The sequence below is a fragment of the Bombina bombina genome, chromosome 6, assembly GCF_027579735.1.
Source record: "Bombina bombina isolate aBomBom1 chromosome 6, aBomBom1.pri, whole genome shotgun sequence".
Taxonomy (NCBI): Eukaryota; Metazoa; Chordata; class Amphibia; order Anura; family Bombinatoridae; genus Bombina; species Bombina bombina.
In genome coordinates this window covers 194,408,996-194,429,144 of record NC_069504.1, presented here as the reverse complement: position 1 = coordinate 194,429,144, position 20,149 = coordinate 194,408,996, and the positions used below count along the sequence as shown (strand labels likewise).

The following is a 20,149-nucleotide window of genomic DNA, read 5'->3' as shown; positions in this document are numbered from 1 at the left end:
ATTGGTGATAAAAATTAAAAAGTTGTTTAAAATGACATGCCCTATTTGAATCATGAAAGTTAATTTTGGACTAGACTGTCCCTTTAAACGTTTTTCACTTCTCTCCTCATTTAGCTATGCTCTAACTACATGTGTTAAACGGACATGCAAGTACAAATAGAAAATGTTCTAATATGTTACAGCACTGTTTCTAGTATTTAACTATGTGTTTAACTCCTGCAAATAGATTAAACACATAGTTAAATTTGGCTCCAAAACAGCAAGCACTTCTAGAAGCTAGCTGAACACATCTTGTGAGCCAATAACAAGACAAATGCATATAGAAAACAATCACCAGATGGATCCTAGTAGTGCATTGCTGTTGCTGCTATGTACATGTTTTCTACAAAGGATACCAAGGATACCAAGAGATCAAAGTATATTTGTCAATTAAGTAAAATTAAAAGTTTCTTAAAGAGACATTAAACTGCTGAGCATAACTACCCTAGAATAATTACTACTCACTATTGACTAGATTACGAGTCTTGCGTTAAAAAGCAGTGTTGAGAGGTTCCAGCGCTGCTTTTTAACGCCCGCTGGTATTAAAAGTCTTGCAGGTGCAGGTGTACTGCTCACTTTTTTGGTCATACTCGAAAATACCGCAAATCCACTTACGTCAATTGCGTATCCTATTTTTTCAATGGGACTTGCATAGCGCCGGTATTACGAGTCTTCAAAAAAGTGAGCAGTACACCCTCTCCTGTCAAGCCTGGTAACACATTTAAAAGTCAGTAGTTAAGAGTTTTATGGTCTAACGCCGTAGTATAAAACTCTTAACTAAAGTGCTAAAAAGTACACTAACACCCATAAACTACCTATTGACCCCTAAACCGAGGCCCCCCCACATCGCAAACACTATAATAAATATTTTAACCCCTAATCTGCTGAACCGGACATCGCCGCCACTATAATAAATATATTAACCCCTAAACCGCCGCACTCCCGCCTCGCAAACATTAGTTGAATTTTATTAACCCTTAATCTGCCGTCCCAAACATCGCCGCCACCTACCTACATTTATTAACCCCTAATCTGCCATCCCCAACGTCGCCGCCACTATATTAAAGTTCTTAACCCCTAAACCCAAGTCTAACCCTAACCCCCCCTAACTTAAATATAATTTAAATAAATCTAAATAAAATTACTACAATTCACTAAATTATTCCTATTTAAAACGAAATACTTACCTATAAAATAAACCCTAAGATAGCTACAATATAACTAATAGTTACATTGTAGCTAGCTTAGGGTTTATTTTTATTTTACAGGCAACTTTGTATTTATTTTAACTAGGTAGAATAGTTATTAAATAGTTATTAACTATTTAATAGCTACCTAGTTAAAACAAAGACACATTTACCTGTAAAATAAAACCTAACCTAAGTTACAATTACACCTAACACTACACTACAATTAAATTAATTCCTTAAATTAACTACAATTAAATACAATTAAATAAAATTATCTAAAGTACGAAACCCCCCCCCACTAAATTACAGAAAATAATAAAATAATTACAAGTTTTTTAAACTAATTACACCTAATCTAATCCCCCTAATAAAAGAAAAAAGGACCCCAAAATAATAAAAAGCCCTACCCTATACTAAATTACAAATAGCCCTTAAAAGGGCCTTTTGCGGGGCATTGCCCCAAAGTAATGAGCTCTTTTACCTGTAAAAAAAGTACAATACCCCCCCAACATTAAAACCCACCACCCACACACCCAACCCTACTCTAAAACCCACCCAATCCTCCTTTAATAAAACCTAACATTAACCACTTGAAGATCACCCAACCGGGCCGAAGTGGTCCTCCAGACGAGCAGAAGTCTTCATCCAAGTCGGGAAGAAGAGGTCCTCCAGACGGGCAAAAGTCTTCATCCAGACGGCATCTTCTATCTTTATCCATCCGGCGCGGAGCAGGTCCATCTTCAAGACATCTGACGCGGAGTATCCTTCCTGTCCAACGACTACCCGACGAATGAAGGTTCCTTTAAGTGACGTCATCCAAGATGGCGTCCCTTCAATTCCGATTGGCTGATAGAATTCTATCAGCTAATCAGAATTAAGGTAGGAAAAATCCTATTGGCTGATGCAATCAGCCAATAGCAGTGAACTTCAATCCTATTGGCTGATTAGAACAGCCAATAGGATTGAGCTTGCATTCTATTGTCTGTTTCAATCAGCCAATAGGATTGAAGTTCAATCCTATTGGCTGATTGCATCAGCCAATAGGATTTTTCCTACCTATCAGCCAATCAGAATTGAAGGGACACCATCTTGGATGACGTCACTTAAAGGAACCTTCATTCGTCGGGTAGTCGTCGGCCAGGAAGGATGCTCCGCGTCGGATGTCTTGAAGATGGACCCGCTCCTCGCCGGATGGATGAAGATAGAAGATGCCGTCTGGATGAAGACTTCTGCCCGTCTGGAGGACCTCTTCTTCCCAGCTTGGATGAAGACTTTTGCCCGTCTGGAGGACCACTTCGCCCGGCTTCGTTGAGGACTTCGGCCCGGTTGGGTGAAGACTTCTCAAGGTAGGGTGATCTTTAAGGGGTTAGTGTTAGGTTTTATTAAGGGGGGGTTGGGTGGGTTTTAGAGTAGGGTTGGGTGTGTGGGTGGTGGGTTTTAATGTTACGGGGGTATTGTACTTTTTTTTTACAGGAAAAAGAGCTAATTACTTTGGGGCAATGTAATTTAGTATAGGGTAGGGCTTTTTATTATTTTGGGGGGCTTTTTTATTTTATTAGGGGGATTAGATTAGGTGTAATTAGTTTAAAAAACTTGTAATTATTTTATTATTTTCTGTAATTTAGTGGGAGTTTTTTTCCGTACTTTAGATAATTTTATTTAATTGTATTTAATTGTAGTTAATTTAGGGAATTAATTGTAGTGTAGTGTTAGGTGTTATTGTAACTTAGGTTAGGTTTTATTTTACAGGTAAATGTGTCTTTATTTTAACCAGGTAGCTATTAAATAGTTAATAACTTTTTAATAACTATTCTACCTAGTTAAAATAAATACAAAGTTGCCTGTAAAATAAAAATAAATTATAAGCTAGCTACAATGTAACTATTAGTTATAGTGTAGCTATCTTAGGGTTTATTTTATAAGTAAGTATTTAGTTTTAAATAGGAATAATTTAGTTAATTGTAGTAATTTTATTTAGATTTATTTAAATTATATTTAAGTTAGGGGTGGTTAGGCTTAGGTTTAGGGGTTAAGAACTTAAATACAGTGGCGGCGACATTGGGGGCGGCAGAGTAGGGGTTAATACATATAATGTAGGTGGCGGCGGTGTCTGGAGCGGCAGATTAGGGATTAATATTATAATGTAGGTGTCGGCGATGTCGGGGGCGGCAGATTAGGGGTTAATAAGTGTAAGATTAGGGGTGTTTAGACTCAGGGTTCATGTTAGGGTGTTAGATGTAGACATAACTTTTATTTCCCCATAGGAATCAATGGGGCTGCGTTAGGAGCTTTACACTGCTTTTTTGAAGGTGTTAGTTTTTTTTCAGCTGGCTCTCCCCCATTGATTCCTATGGGGAAATCGTGCACGAGCACGTTTAGCCAGCTCACCGCTACCGTAAGCAGCGCTGGTATTGAGGTGAGATGTGGAGCAAATTTTGCTCTCCACTCACTTTTCTGTGGCTAACGCCGGGTTTGTAAAAACCCGTAATACCAGCGCTGTCTGTAGGTGAGCGGTGAGCATAAACTGCTCGTTAGCACTGCACCCCTGTTACCGCAAAACTCATAATCTAGGTGTATGGTATTGCATTTTATCCTGTTCCTGTAGCTTTTTCAAATCAGTTTTCATGTTTTAATAGCTTAAAGGTGCCAGATACTGAAACTCCCCCTAACTGTACTGGGGGCAGCCATCTCGGAGCTCAGGTATTCTCACAGCCTGTGACATAAGCTGTGCACACTCACAGATCAGTCATATTGCCTATTTTTTACAGCTGTTTAATGTGCTTGAGGTTAGTGTACATGATACAAAGCACGAGCTGTACATTTGTGCTGTGGCTGCATTGCTCTATATTATTGTTGAGTACTTTTTAAAATTTGTTTATGTAACTGTAAAACTGTGTAAAAAATGCAAAAGTGTATAGCTCACATGATGTATTATGCACACTAACCTGAAGCACATTATACAGCTGTAATAAAGTGTATAGCTCACATGATGTATTATGCACACTAACCTGAAGCACATTATACTGCTGTAAAAAAGTGTATAGCTCACATGATGTATTATGCACACTAACCTGAAGCACATTATACAGCTGTAAAAAAGTGTATAGCTCACATGATGTATTATGCACACTAACCTGAAGCACATTATACAGCTGTAAAAAAGTGTATAGCTCACATGATGTGTTATGCACACTAACCTGAAGCACATTATACTGCTATAAAAAAGTGTATAGCTCACATGATGTATTATGCACACTAACCTGAAGCACATTATACAGCTGTAAAAAAGTGTATAGCTCACATGATGTATTATGCACACTAACCTGAAGCACATTATACAGCTGTAAAAAAGTGTATAGCTCACATGATGTATTATGCACAGTAACCTGAAGCACATTATAAAGCTGTAAAAAAGTGTATAGCTCACATGATGTGTTATGCACACTAACCTGAAGCACATTATACAGCTGTAAAAAAGAGTATAGCTCACATGATGTATTATGCACACTAACCTGAAGCACATTATACAGCTGTAAAAAAGTGTATAGCTCACATGATGTGTTATGCACAGTAACCTGAAGCACATTATACAGCTGTAAAAAAGTGTATAGCTCACATGATGTGTTATGCACAGTAACCTGAAGCACATTATACAGCTGTAAAAAAGTGTATAGCTCACATGATGTGTTATGCACAGTAACCTGAAGCACATTATACAGCTGTAAAAAAGTGTATAGCTCACATGATGTGTTATGCACAGTAACCTGAAGCACATTATACAGCTGTAAAAAAGTGTATAGCTCACATGATGTGTTATGCACAGTAACCTGAAGCACATTATACAGCTGTAAAAAAGTGTATAGCTCACATGATGTGTTATGCACAGTAACCTGAAGCACATTATACAGCTGTAAAAAAGTGTATAGCTCACATGATGTGTTATGCACAGTAACCTGAAGCACATTATACAGCTGTAAAAAAGTGTATAGCTCACATGATGTGTTATGCACAGTAACCTGAAGCACATTATACAGCTGTAAAAAAGTGTATAGCTCACATGATGTATTATGCACACTAACCTGAAGCACATTATACAGCTGTAAAAAAGTGTATAGCTCACATGATGTATTATGCACACTAACCTGAAGCACATTATACAGCTGTAAAAAAGTGTATAGCTCACATGATGTGTTATGCACACTAACCTGAAGCACATTATACAGCTGTAAAAAAGTGTATAGATCACATGATGTATTATGCACAGTAACCTGAAGCACATTATACAGCTGTAAAAAAGTGTATAGCTCACATGATGTATTATGCACACTAACCTGAAGCACATTATACGGCTGTAAAAAAGTGTATAGCTCACATGATGTATTATGCACACTAACCTGAAGCACATTATACAGCTGTAAAAAAGTGTATAGCTCACATGATGTATTATGCACACTAACCTGAAGCACATTATACAGCTGTAAACAAGTGTATAGCTCACATGATGTATTATACACACTAACCTGAAGCACATTATACAGCTGTAAAAAAGTGTATAGCTCACATGATGTATTATGCACACTAACCTGAAGCACATTATACAGCTGTAAAAAAGTGTATAGCTCACATGATGTATTATGCACACTAACCTGAAGCACATTATACAGCTGTAAACAAGTGTATAGCTCACATGATGTATTATGCACACTAACCTGAAGCACATTATACAGCTGTAAACAAGTGTATAGCTCACATGATGTATTATGCACACTAACCTGAAGCACATTATACAGCTGTAAAAAAGTGTATAGCTCACATGATGTATTATGCACACTAACCTGAAGCACATTATACAGCTGTAAAAAAGTGTATAGCTCACATGATGTATTATGCACACTAACCTGAAGCACATTATACAGCTGTAAAAAAGTGTATAGCTCACATGATGTGTTATGCGCACTTACCTGAAGCACATTATACAGCTGTAAAAAAGTGTATAGCTCACATGATGTATTATGCACACTAACCTGAAGCACATTATACAGCTGTAAAAAAGTGTATAGCTCACATGATGTGTTATGCACACTAACCTGAAGCACATTATACAGCTGTAAAAAAGTGTATAGATCACATGATGTATTATGCACACTAACCTGAAGCACATTATACAGCTGTAAAAAAGTGTATAGCTCACATGATGTATTATGCACACTAACCTGAAGCACATTATACAGCTGTAAAAAAGTGTATAGCTCACATGATGTATTATGCACACTAACCTGAAGCACATTATACAGCTGTAAAAAAGTGTATAGCTCACATGATGTCTTATGCACACTAACCTGAAGCACATTATACAGCTGTAAAAAAGTGTATAGCTCACATGATGTATTATGCACAGTAACCTGAAGCACATTATACAGCTGTAAAAAAGTGTATAGATCACATGATGTATTACGCACACTAACCTGAAGCACATTATACAGCTGTAAAAAAGTGTATAGCTCACATGATGTATTACGCACACTAACCTGAAGCACATTATACAGCTGTAAAAAAGTGTATAGCTCACATGATGTGTTACGCACACTAACCTGAAGCACATTATACAGCTGTAAAAAAAGTGTATAGCTCACATGATGTGTTATGCACACTAACCTGAAGCACATTATACAGCTGTAAAAAAGTGTATAGATCACATGATGTATTACGCACACTAACCTGAAGCACATTATACAGCTGTAAAAAAGTGTATAGCTCACATGATGTATTACGCACACTAACCTGAAGCACATTATACAGCTGTAAAAAAGTGTATAGCTCACATGATGTGTTACGCACACTAACCTGAAGCACATTATACAGCTGTAAAAAAAGTGTATAGCTCACATGATGTGTTATGCACACTAACCTGAAGCACATTATACTGCTGTAAAAAAGTGTATAGCTCACATGATGTATTATGCACACTAACCTGAAGCACATTATACTGCTGTAAAAAAGTGTATAGCTCACATGATGTATTATGCACACTAACCTGAAGCACATTATACAGCTGTAAACAAGTGTATAGCTCACATGATGTATTATGCACACTAAGCTGAAGCACATTATACAGCTGTAAACAAGTGTATAGCTCACATGATGTGTTATGCACACTAACCTGAAGCACATTATACAGCTGTAAAAAAGTGTATAGCTCACATGATGTGTTATGCACACTAACCTGAAGCACATTATACAGCTGTAAAAAAGTGTATAGCTCACATGATGTATTATGCACACTAACCTGAAGCACATTATACAGCTGTAAAAAAGTGTATAGCTCACATGATGTGTTATGCACACTAACCTGAAGCACATTATACAGCTGTAAAAAAGTGTATAGCTCACATGATGTGTTATGCACACTAACCTGAAGCACATTATACAGCTGTAAAAAAGTGTATAGCTCACATGATGTATTATGCACACTAACCTGAAGCACATTATACAGCTGTAAAAAAGTGTATAGCTCACATGATGTATTATGCACACTAACCTGAAGCACATTATACAGCTGTAAACAAGTGTATAGCTCACATGATGTATTATGCACACTAACCTGAAGCACATTATACAGCTGTAAAAAAGTGTATAGCTCACATGATGTATTATGCACACTAACCTGAAGCACATTATACAGCTGTAAAAAAGTGTATAGCTCACATGATGTATTATGCACACTAACCTGAAGCACATTATACAGCTGTAAAAAAGTGTATAGCTCACATGATGTGTTATGCACACTAACCTGAAGCACATTATACAGCTGTAAAAAAAGTGTATAGCTCACATGATGTGTTATGCACACTAACCTGAAGCACATTATACAGCTGTAAAAAAGTGTATAGCTCACATGATGTATTATGCACACTAACCTGAAGCACATTATACAGCTGTAAAAAAGTGTATAGCTCACATGATGTATTATGCACACTAACCTGAAGCACATTATACAGCTGTAAAAAAGTGTATAGCTCACATGATGTGTTATGCACACTAACCTGAAGCACATTATACAGCTGTAAAAAAGTGTATAGCTCACATGATGTATTATGCACACTAACCTGAAGCACATTATACAGCTGTAAAAAAGTTTATAGCTCACATGATGTATTATGCACACTAACCTGAAGCACATTATACAGCTGTAAAAAAGTGTATAGCTCACATGATGTATTATGCACAGTAACCTGAAGCACATTATACAGCTGTAAAAAAGTGTATAGCTCACATGATGTGTTATGCACACTAACCTGAAGCACATTATACAGCTGTAAAAAAGTGTATAGCTCACATGATGTATTATGCACACTAACCTGAAGCACATTATACAGCTGTAAACAAGTGTATAGCTCACATGATGTATTATGCACACTAACCTGAAGCACATTATACAGCTGTAAACAAGTGTATAGCTCACATGATGTATTATGCACACTAACCTGAAGCACATTATACAGCTGTAAAAAAGTGTATAGCTTACATGATGTATTATGCACAGTAACCTGAAGCACATTATACAGCTGTAAAAAAGTGTATAGCTCACATGATGTATTATGCACAGTAACCTGAAGCACATTATACAGCTGTAAACAAGTGTATAGCTCACATGATGTATTATGCGCACTAACCTGAAGCACATTATACAGCTGTAAAAAAGTGTATAGCTCACATGATGTATTATGCGCACTAACCTGAAGCACATTATACAGCTGTAAAAAAGTGTATAGCTCACATGATGTGTTATGCACACTAACCTGAAGCACATTATACAGCTGTAAAAAAGTGTATAGCTCACATGATGTATTATGCACTGTAACCTGAAGCACATTATACAGCTGTAAAAAAGTGTATAGCTCACATGATGTATTATGCACACTAACCTGAAGCACATTATACAGCTGTAAAAAAGTGTATAGCTCACATGATGTGTTATGCACACTAACCTGAAGCACATTATACAGCTGTAAAAAAGTGTATAGCTCACATGATGTGTTATGCGCACTAACCTGAAGCACATTATACAGCTGTAAAAAAGTGTATAGCTCACATGATGTGTTATGCGCACTAACCTGAAGCACATTATACAGCTGTAAAAAAGTGTATAGCTCACATGATGTATTATGCGCACTAACCTGAAGCACATTATACAGCTGTAAAAAAGTGTATAGCTCACATGATGTATTATGCACACTAACCTGAAGCACATTATACAGCTGTAAAAAAGTGTATAGCTCACATGATGTATTATGCGCACTAACCTGAAGCACATTATACAGCTGTAAAAAAGTGTATAGCTCACATGATGTATTATGCACACAAACCTGAAGCACATTATACAGCTGTAAAAAAGTGTATAGCTCACATGATGTCTTATGCACACTAACCTGAAGCACATTATACAGCTGTAAAACAGTGTATAGCTCACATGATGTATTATGCACAGTAACCTGAAGCACATTATACAGCTGTAAAAAAGTGTATAGATCACATGATGTATTATGCACACTAACCTGAAGCACATTATACAGCTGTAAAAAAGTGTATAGCTCACATGATGTATTATGCACAGTAACCTGAAGCACATTATACTGCTGTAAAAAAGTGTATAGATCACATGATGTATTATGCACACTAACCTGAAGCACATTATACAGCTGTAAAGAAAAAGGGGATGATATCACTGATCTGAGTGTGCACAGCTTCTTTCACAGGCTGTGAGAATACCTGAGCTCCAAGATGGAACCCCCCCAGTACAAAGAGGCGGGGCTTCAGTATCTGGCACCTTTAAAGGAACAGTCTAGTGAAAATTAAAATTTCATGATTCAGATAGGGCAATTTTAAACAACTTTCCATTTTTATTTGTTCCCTTGGTATTCTTTGTTGAAAGCTAAACCTATATAGGCTCATATGTTAATTTCTAATCCCTTAAAAGGCCTCCTCTTATCTCAGTGCATTTTAACAGTTGTTCACAGCCACTATTCTTTTGTAGCTGTGCACAGCAGTTTAAAGTTACATGCTCTGAATAATAAAAATGTAATGTTCGTTTAACCCCTTAACGACCAGCGCCGTACCCTGTACAACACTGGTAGTTATGCCCTTGAGGACCAGCAACGTACCCTGTACGTCGCTGCAGTCCTGGGCTTCTCTCTGCCGCGATCTTACTCAAAATAGCGAGATCACGCTATTTCTGCATGCCCCATGAGTGGGACACTGAAGAAATAGATTTGCAAAGTTACTGATGCAGAGAGAGCCACTCTGTGGCCCTCTCTGCATCGTACAGCGGTGGTGCCCATCATTGGTGGGTGGGAGCATAAGGAGGGAGGCGGGGGGGGCGGCACATCGCTGGAGAGGACGGGACCGCTACGCTACACAGATAGGGGGGAAAAAAAGCCGGAAAGTGAGGGGGAAGGATGGAGGAGGGAGGAAGGGCAATAAGGGGGATCCTATGTGGAATCCATTGTGGGAAAGGGATCTGTGCGGGAGAGGGGGGAGGGTAATGAGGGGGGGGGCAGCTACAATGGTTAATATTGTTTGTTTTTATTTTTTTTAAATATGCATACATTTAGGCAAACTGGGTACTGGCAGACAGCTGCAAATAGGTAGAGCGGGGAGGGTTAGAGAGCTGTTTGGGGGGGGATCAGGGAGGTTGGGGGTAAAAGGGGATCCTACACTGCAAAAAGATATTTTAAAAAATTAAATATATATTAAAAATAGCAGCCTTTTATTTTAGTTATGGCAGACTTTCTGCCAGTACTTAAGATGGGGTGACAATTGTGGGGTGGGGGAGGGAAGAGAGCTGTTTGAGAGGGGTCAGGGAGGGATCAGGGGGAGGGGTCTGTCAGGTGGGAGGCTGACCTCTACATAAAAGCTAAAATTAACCCTACAAGCTACCTAATTAACCCCTTCACTGCTGGGCATAATACAAGTGTTTTGTGCAGCCGCATTTATCGGCCTTCTAATTACCAAAAAGCAATGCCAAAGCCATATATGTCTGCTACTTCTGAACAAAGGGGATCCCAGAGAAGAATTTACAACCATTAGTGTTATGATTTCACAAGCTGTTCGTAAATAATTTCAGTGAAAAACCTAAAATTGTGAAAAAGTTAACGATTTGTTTTATTTGATCGCATTGGGTAGTGAAATGGTGGCATGAAATATACCAAAATGGACCTAGATCAATACTTTGGGTTGTCTACTAAAACAAAATATATAGTTTTGATAGGTAAATATGAAAAAGGCTCTATTTCTGTTTAAATGTAGTGATGGAAAAAATGCTTTGGTCTTTTGGGGAAGTTTTTGTCTGAAGTGCCCTGTCCTTAAGGGGATAAGAAAATCCTGCAACTTAGACTTCTTTTTCTAGAATCTTCTTGTTTAGTTCAAAAGGAAAGCAATGAGCTATTTAAGACTTTGCTGCAGTATTTAAACAATACATTTAAAATATTCACTACTACAGGCAATTTTATTTGTTGTTTGGATATCTTGATATGTACATTATGTTGCTTTATTTTTATTAATCTAGATGAGACTTTCTAAAACTCGAGTACGTCCGCTTTTAATAGTTTAAGAACTTTGGCTGGCAGGATTACTGACAATTTTCTAAAAGGTGTAGTCCTGTGTGTGTTTCTGTGTAGTTTAGGGTGTCTGGGACAGTCGATCGACAGCACACAGAAAAAAGGATTATTAAATGATCAGACTAAACGGTTATCAGAAATGTTTTCAGTCAGTGCTCTTGCATCAGAGGCAAAATGTTGTCATATTTGTGAGAATATATAAACAAAATGAGGTCTATGCACCGACTGCAGCTCAGAATCTTTGGTGTACTCACAAATGTTTTTCACTGAATAACTGAGCAGATGATGGTTTTGCAGGTTAAAAGCTCAAATAGTATAGCATTATTTATTATAATATTATTTATTGCTTGCCCAATAGCTGCTTGGCAGCCTCTTTTTAAAGGTTGCAGACACACTATTCTGTAGGTCTATGAATACGGCACACAGCCGAAACGCGTAAGACCTGTCTGCTGGTCTTATTCCTGTATCTTGGATTTTAACAATTGAATCAAATTTATGTTTTATTCCACCTTGGGACTTTTACCGGATCATCTTCTTTCTCTTTGTACATTTTATTTAGTTCTTGTGTATCTTACTACTCCAGTGCCAAGCATAAAGGCTTGTGCAAAAGCTCTGCTATGGTCACCTCTTCTAATGATAGTATGCTCTGTCTCCACTATAGCAACTATGTGCTAGCTGCCTTCAGAATCTGGGCTGCTCACCTTTACACTCCTGCAAAAAGATGCGCAGAGTTGTCTCCTCCTCCTTTTACACACACAGTGTGCCCTTCCACTGCAGAATTAAAATAGCTGTAATTTCTGTAAGCAGTGCTGAAAGTTAAGTGTCAGCTTTTTATCTATCTGTCTGTCTGTTTGTCTATCTATCTATCTATATACAGTGCTTAGCATAAATGATTTGTAAGGACAGCACCAAGTCTTCTAGGCATGGAATGAACAAGTTAGCAACATATTGCAACATCTATCTTTTTTCATTCTTCAAGAACGACCTCTTAGAGCCTGGATGCTGGATGGAAAGTGATGCCCAACTTGTCTCTTCAGAATTCCCCATAGGTGTTCGATTGGGTTCAGATCAGGAGACATACTTGGCCACTACATCACTTTCGCCTTTTTCTTCTTCAGAAATGCAACAGTGGCCTTAGATGTGTGTTTTGGATCATTGTCATGTTGGAAAACTGCACGATGGCCAGGGGCATGGAGTGATGGTAGCATCTTCTCTTTCAATATAGAGCAGTACATCTGTGAATTCATGATACCATCAATGAAATGCAGCTCCCCGACACCAGCAGCACTCATACAGCACCACAGAAGGACACTGCCACCACCATGTTTCACTGTAAGCACCATGTATTTTTCATTGCACACCTCACCTTTGCGACGCCATACAGTTTTGAAGCTGTCAGTTCCAAAAAAAATTTCTTGGTCTCATCACTCCAGAGTACAGAGTCCCAGCAGTCGTCTTCTTTTTTTAGCATGTGTCCTGGCAAATTCTATGCAGGCTTTTTGGTGCATGGGCTTTAGGAGAGGCGTCCTTCACAGACAACACGCATGCATGCCATTCCTCTGCAGTGTACGCCATATTGTGTCACGGGAAACAATCACCCCAGTTTGACTTTCTACTTTTTTTTAGCTATTTGCAGTGAACTTGCATGGCGATATGACTTTGATTGGGGTGTATTCATTTTTGCTAGGTAAAATACTTTGTTGTGGGTGCAAATTAACAAATCTTGGTTGCAATCAATGGCCCACATTTGTGGGAGTATTTTGTAGTATAGTGTTCCATAGAATATGTTTTTTCTGAAAGCTAAGTAAAGGTTTTCTGACAAATATGTTGGGGTGTACTCAATTATGCTGAGCATTGTGTGTGTGTATGTGTGTGTGTATATATATATATATATATATATATATATATATATATATATATACACACACACACACATACAGTTGTGCTAAGTTTACTTACCCTGGCAGAATTTATGATTTCTTGGCCATTTTTCAGAGAATATGAATGATAACACAAAAACTTTTCTTTCACTCATGGTTAGTGCTTGGCTGAAGCTATGTATTATCAACTGTGTTTACTCTTTTTAAATCATAATGACAACAGAAACTACCAAAATGACCCTGATTAAAAGTTTACATACCCTGGTGATTTTGACCTGATAACATGCACACAAGTTGACACAAAAGGGTTTGAATGGCTATTAAAGGTAACCATCCTCACCTGTGATCTGTTTGCTTGTAATTAGTGTGTGTGTATAAAACGTCAATGAGTTTCTGGACTCCTGACAGACCCTTGCATCTTTCATCCAGTGCTGCACTGACGTTTCTGGATTCTGAATCATGGGGAAAGAAAAATAATTGTCAAAGGATCTGTGGGAAAAGGTAGTTGAACTGTATAAAACAGGAAAGGGATATAAAAATATATCCAAAGAATTGAGAATGCAAATCAGCAGTATTTAAACTCTAATCAAGAAGTGGAAAATGAGGCGTTCTGTTTGATAACATACTGCATTCATCTTGCCATCAATTCTGACCAAATTTCCTGTGCCTTTTGTAGCTCACACATCCCCAAAACATCAGCAATCCACCTCCGTGTTTCACAGTAGGAATGGTGTACCTTTCATCATAGGCCTTGTTGACTCCTCTCCAAATGTAGCATTTATGGTTGTGGCCAAAAAGCTCGATTTTGGTCTCATCACTCCAAATGACTGTCACGCTTGGGCGCTAGGAAGCTCCAGCTGTCCTCTCTGTGTGCTTGATTGGCAGGTAGTCTGAGCCGCCCCTTCCTGATGATGTCACTACCAGGCTTTTTATTCTGGGCTTCCTGTTTCGTCAGTGCCCGTTTGTTTGTTTCTCTTTGTGGCTCCTGTGAGGACTCTGCTGATTTCCTGTTGCCGAACTCTGCAAAGACTGACTATGCTGGGTTAACCCTCAAACTTCCTGATAACCTGTTGCCAAACACTGCAAGTACTGTTTATTCTGTGAATCTCTCAAACTGCATGTTTACCTGTTGCCAACCTCTGCAAATACTGTTTATTCAGTGTAAACCTTCAAACTGCTTTATATCCTGTTGCCAAACACTGCAAGTACTGTTTATTCTGTGAAACTCTCAAACTGCATGTTAACATGTTGCCAATCTCTGCAAGTACTGACTATTCAGTATTAACCCTCTAACTGCCTGATAACCTGTTGCCAAACTCTGGAAGGACTGACTACACAGTGTTAACCCTCAAACTACCTGATTTCCTGTTGTCTTACTCTGCAAGTACTGACTATTCAGTATTAACTTTCAAACTGCCTGATAACCTGTTGCCAAACTCTGCAAGGACTGACCACACAGTGTTAACCCTCAAACTGCCTGATAACAAGTTACCTACTCCTGCATTATTAACTGTTTCTTGTTTTACCCATCCTCTGTCTGAGTATCCCTGCTCTCCTGATTCTGTGGAAGACATTTCCTGAAACCAGTTCCTTGCTCAGAAGTCTATTTGGCTTATATCCTGAATTACTTTGGACTCAGGCTAACTCTGCTTCATATTGTGAGTACATTGTTTTTTAGAGGTTGTCATGGGATCATGTCCTGGATTAAACTCAGAGTGCAAGGGTGTTCTTTAAGTTCGCCCTAGCATTTGGGTGTTCTTCTGGACTTTTCCTAACCTGGCAATGACTTTGTGCCAGAAGGTTTGAGGCTTGTCTTTGTGCTATTTGGGGTATTGTAAGTGGGATACTTTGTGGCATTTGCGTAGTAATGGCTTTCTTCTGGCGAATCAACCACGCAGCCCATCTTTCTTCAAGTGTCTCCTTATTGTGCATCTTGAAACAGCTACACCACATGTTCTGTATTTTACCTGAAGTTATTTGTGGGTTTGTCTTTGCATCCCGAACAATTTTCCTGGCAGTTGTGGCTGAAATTTTAGTTGGTCTACTTGATTGTGTTTTGTTTTCAACAGAACCCAGCATTTTTCACTTCTCTATCATAGTTTGAACACTGCTGATTTGCATTCTCAATTCCTTGGATATCTTTTTATATCCCTTTCCTGTTTTATACAGTTCAACTAACTTTTCCCGCAGATCATTTGACAATTATTTTGCTTTCCCCATGACTCGGAATCCAGAATCGTCAGTGCAGCACTGGATGAAAGATGCAAGGGTCTGTAAGGAGTCCAGAAACTCATTGACCTTTTATATACACACACTAATTACAAGCAAACAGATCACAGGTGAGGATGGTTACCTTTAATAGCCATTCAAACCCAAAATCACCAGGGTATGTAAACGTTTGATCAGGGTCATTTGGGTAGTTTCTGTTGTCATGATTTAAAAATAGTAAACACAGTTGATTGATAATAAATGGCTTCAGCCAAACACTAACCATGAGTGAAAGAAACTTTTTTGTGTTATCATTCATATTCTCTGAAAAAATGGCCAAGAAATCATACATTCTGCCAGGGTATGTAAACTTATGAGCACAACTGTATGTGTGTGTGTGTATATATATATATATATATATATATATATAATGTGAGCAACAAGAAAGAAAGGAATACTGGCGCCTAGTTGCTAGTGCAGACGTAGGTTTATTCAGATCGGAGAAAACAGATAGGTAAAACTCCTACTTTCTGACGCGTTTCGCACATGCGTACATGGGCTTCATCAGAGATGTGTGTAAAGTGCTATTTTCTTTACACTCCTTCAAATATTTCTGGAGCCAACTAAACCTCAGCTTTAAAAAGGGAACCGTCCCACTAATACGGGATGTCTGGTCACCCCAGTGTGAATTAATTAAAATATTGCTCACAAAGCCCTGCACCCTAATGATGAGCCACCGTCACTGTGACACACAATTATTTTTCAGATTTCCATTTTAAATCTGCTCTATTTGTAGCCAGCCAATAACCACCAGACGATACGTCACAAAAAAAACACTTGATAATGATGTTGTATTTACAACACATATGAAGCAAATAGAGTTGCTTGCTGCATCATATCAAGGATAAATTTCATTATACATATTTTTTTTACCAGCAGGTTTGCACACGTATATAAAACTAAACCTAACATTCTAAATGCTGACATGACTACAAAGACTGTGGGAATATTTTAATCCTTTTTCTAATGTGTTTTTCCTCCCTTTAATCGCTTATGTTATAAAATCACTGTGAGCATTTTTTTCTTGCTATATTGTAGTATAACATTTTACAGCATGTCATTTCTAGCAGTTTATCACTAATGCTCTAATTATAGTCTTCAACAAAGCGGCAGCTTTAGAATTTTTCATGTACAATTTTAAGAACTCAAAGATTTTCCATTTAAATTGTAACAGAAATGTCTTTGTTTCAGTAGGCAGACACTTATTTTCGGTACATTGCTTTTCAAGAGGTGATCAAGCTAACCGATTTACTCTGTGTGACATTAGTCAGAGTGACAACTGGCCTAAACCAAACTGCAAGTGATTAAAGGGACATGACAATATAATAAGGAACTGCATTATATTTATTATTCTATTAATGTTCATCCCTAACCATGAGTGTAGCCCCCACAAAGGGGATAGACACAGTGGGGCTGATCATAATCCTTTAAAAACATGTATCTAATGATTTTCAACAGAAAATCACTGTTAACATCTATGGGAATTTTTGTAGATCAATAATTTAATACATTTTTCTAAAGGATTGTGGTCAACTGCATATGCTACTCTTGAGTGTAAATGTACTACCAGTAATGAGATCAACATGGCTGGTGATAGGTAGCTACACCCATATGGTGCCTCTGACAGTACTGTATTTAGCTCTGGGTTATCAGCGCATTTCTGCCCTGGTGGTGAGTTTAACCACTTTGTGGGGTAGGTTAAATTCATAGTTGTGGTCGGGGAAGAGGCTGAGCGTAAAAACAACAGGAATAACATGTTGGCTGAGTTGTGTCGGATACAATACAACAGTAAACTTGAAAAAGTACTTAGTACAGAGAGAATTTGGAAAATGGGAATGGAAGTGTGGAGACAAATAATTCCAGCTCAGGAGCCTAAGGAAGGTAAGTGGTAGTATATGAAGGTAAGCAATCCCCTCCCACAAATAACCAATAAGAATGACAGGTTGGCTTTGGTGTGCCAGGGCCAACATGTCAGTTTACCTGAAAAAGGGAGAAAAAGGACAACAAAGAAAGTCAAAATGAAAAAGTATAACCATGCAAAATCTAACATTTTGCATTCACATATGAGCTGTAGAAATGTAGCATAACAACAGACCACGAACAGCCAAGTAGCCTAATGACAATAATAGGACCACCTTGCGTGAAGGCTGGAGAATCAGCCCCAATGCAGAGGCAAATGGCCACTGAGACCCTAAAATGGCATGACTAGAGTATAGAACAAAATTAACTGTGTTTAAGGGGCCTGAGGAAATAATAAAAGCCACAAAGTTCATATCATAAGAAGTACAGAGAGCATCCACCATCAGGCTCACTAAAGGGGCAAAAAGATACAGCTAAGCTGATACTTAGACATAACAGGAAAAGGAAATAGAAAATTATAATAATAATATGTAAAGTTTAAATATAGGGAGGAAAAATAAGGAGGCAAAAATTAGCAACATTAACAACTTGAAACTGAGCTACTAGGGACATAACAAAGAAAAGTACATAAACAGACCAGGTATGACAAAGATTAGCATAAGGGGGACCGCTCTGGCTGAACTAATATAAGCTAAGTGCCAAAACAATTTGCTAACAGTGAGTGACAAGTGATGCCCTGCACTAATTGCCAAGCTGCATGGAGAGAGACTAACTATACTTTGGACTGTGAGGACAAGCCACCGAGCATAGTTGTGGCCTTGCAGGACCACTATATAAGGCACAAGAAACTGTAAATCTAACTAGGGTAACTTAACAAGACAAACTAAACCAGACCAAACCTTTAAAATAGCTGCAGGTAAACCAGGGAGAGAAAGGAGTGAGCGAGAAACGTATTCAATAAAAGTTAAAACTCACTCCCATTCTGCAATACAAAAGTGAAAGTGAGATGTAACGAAGGACAGCATAACACCAAATGAGATGGAGATGCAAGTAAAATAACATACAGAGTGAATGAATGTGTTGAAAATAAGCCACATGTGAGCAATAAGCATCACTTATACCACACAAATAAATAAAGATCCATTCTGGTTACATTCTGCCACCAATCAGCAAGTGCTACCTAAGTGCTGAACCAAATATGGCCCGGCTCGTAAGCTTACATTCCTGCTTTTTTGAATAAAGATACCAAGAGTACGAAGAAATATTGATAATAGGAGTAAATTAGAAAGTTTCTTAAAATTGCATGCTCTATCTGAATCATGATATTATCAGAATGAGCTCTAAGAATTTGCATCTTCCAGTTGTTGCCAGACATGCTTTATGGCTGAAATTATTTTCCATTAGACTTTTTGGGACTGAACTGGATAATACTATTTTAGTAGCTACTGGTGGCAAGAGTAAGGTTCTTGAACAAGATAATAAGTTTAAGGGTAAACTTAAAACTTCTTGTCAATTTTGTTCCTTTCATCAGAACAAGGCGCAAAAATCAGCTCCCTCTTTTTCAAATCAAAACGGCTCAAGTAAGCCCTGAAGGCTTGGTGCCTTTTGACACAAGTCCAAGGAGCCAAAAAGTTCCACCCCTACGTCTACATCAGCATGAAGGTGCGGCTCCGAGTCTAGTATTTCTTGTAGGGAGCTGTTGATGCATTTTTAGGATGCATGGTTTTGCTCAGTTCCAGATCCTTGGGCTCTGAAAATTACCCCTCAAGGGTATCTAATAGGCTTTAATTCAAAGCCTCCGAAAGACAGATTTTTTTTCTTTCAAAGGTGCCAAAGAACATGGTGAAAGCTCAGGCTTTTCTTCAGTGTGTTTCCGAACTGGAATCTATAGAGGTTCTAGTCCCAGTTCCTCCAAAGTACAGGGGAAGGGGTTTTGCTCAAATCTCTTCATAGTTCCCAAGAAAGAGGGAACCTTTCAACCTGTTCTAGATTTAAAAATATTGAACAAGTTTGTCAGGAGTTCCAACTTTTAAGATGGAAACCATCAGGACTATTCTTCCTTTTATTAGTCAAGGTCACTATATGTCAACCATAGACTTAAAGATGCTTACCTGCATGTTGCTATTCATTTGGATCATCGCAGATTTCTGAGGTTTGCCTTTCATTATCAGTTTGTGCCTCTTCCTTATGTTCTGGCCTCTGCACCAAGATTTTTTAAAGAAGTTCTGGGTGCCTTGATTTCGATTATAAGGTCTCAAGGGATTTCTGTTTTTCCTTTTTTTGGACGATATCTTAG

At 38.2% G+C, this 20,149-nt stretch overlaps 1 protein-coding gene across 1 annotated transcript in view; it reads left to right on the top strand.

Moving 5' to 3' along the window:
• ZNF277 (zinc finger protein 277) overlaps positions 1–20,149 on the top strand; it is a 543,940-nt gene that overhangs the window by 271,977 nt on the left and 251,814 nt on the right. The window lies entirely within an intron of this gene.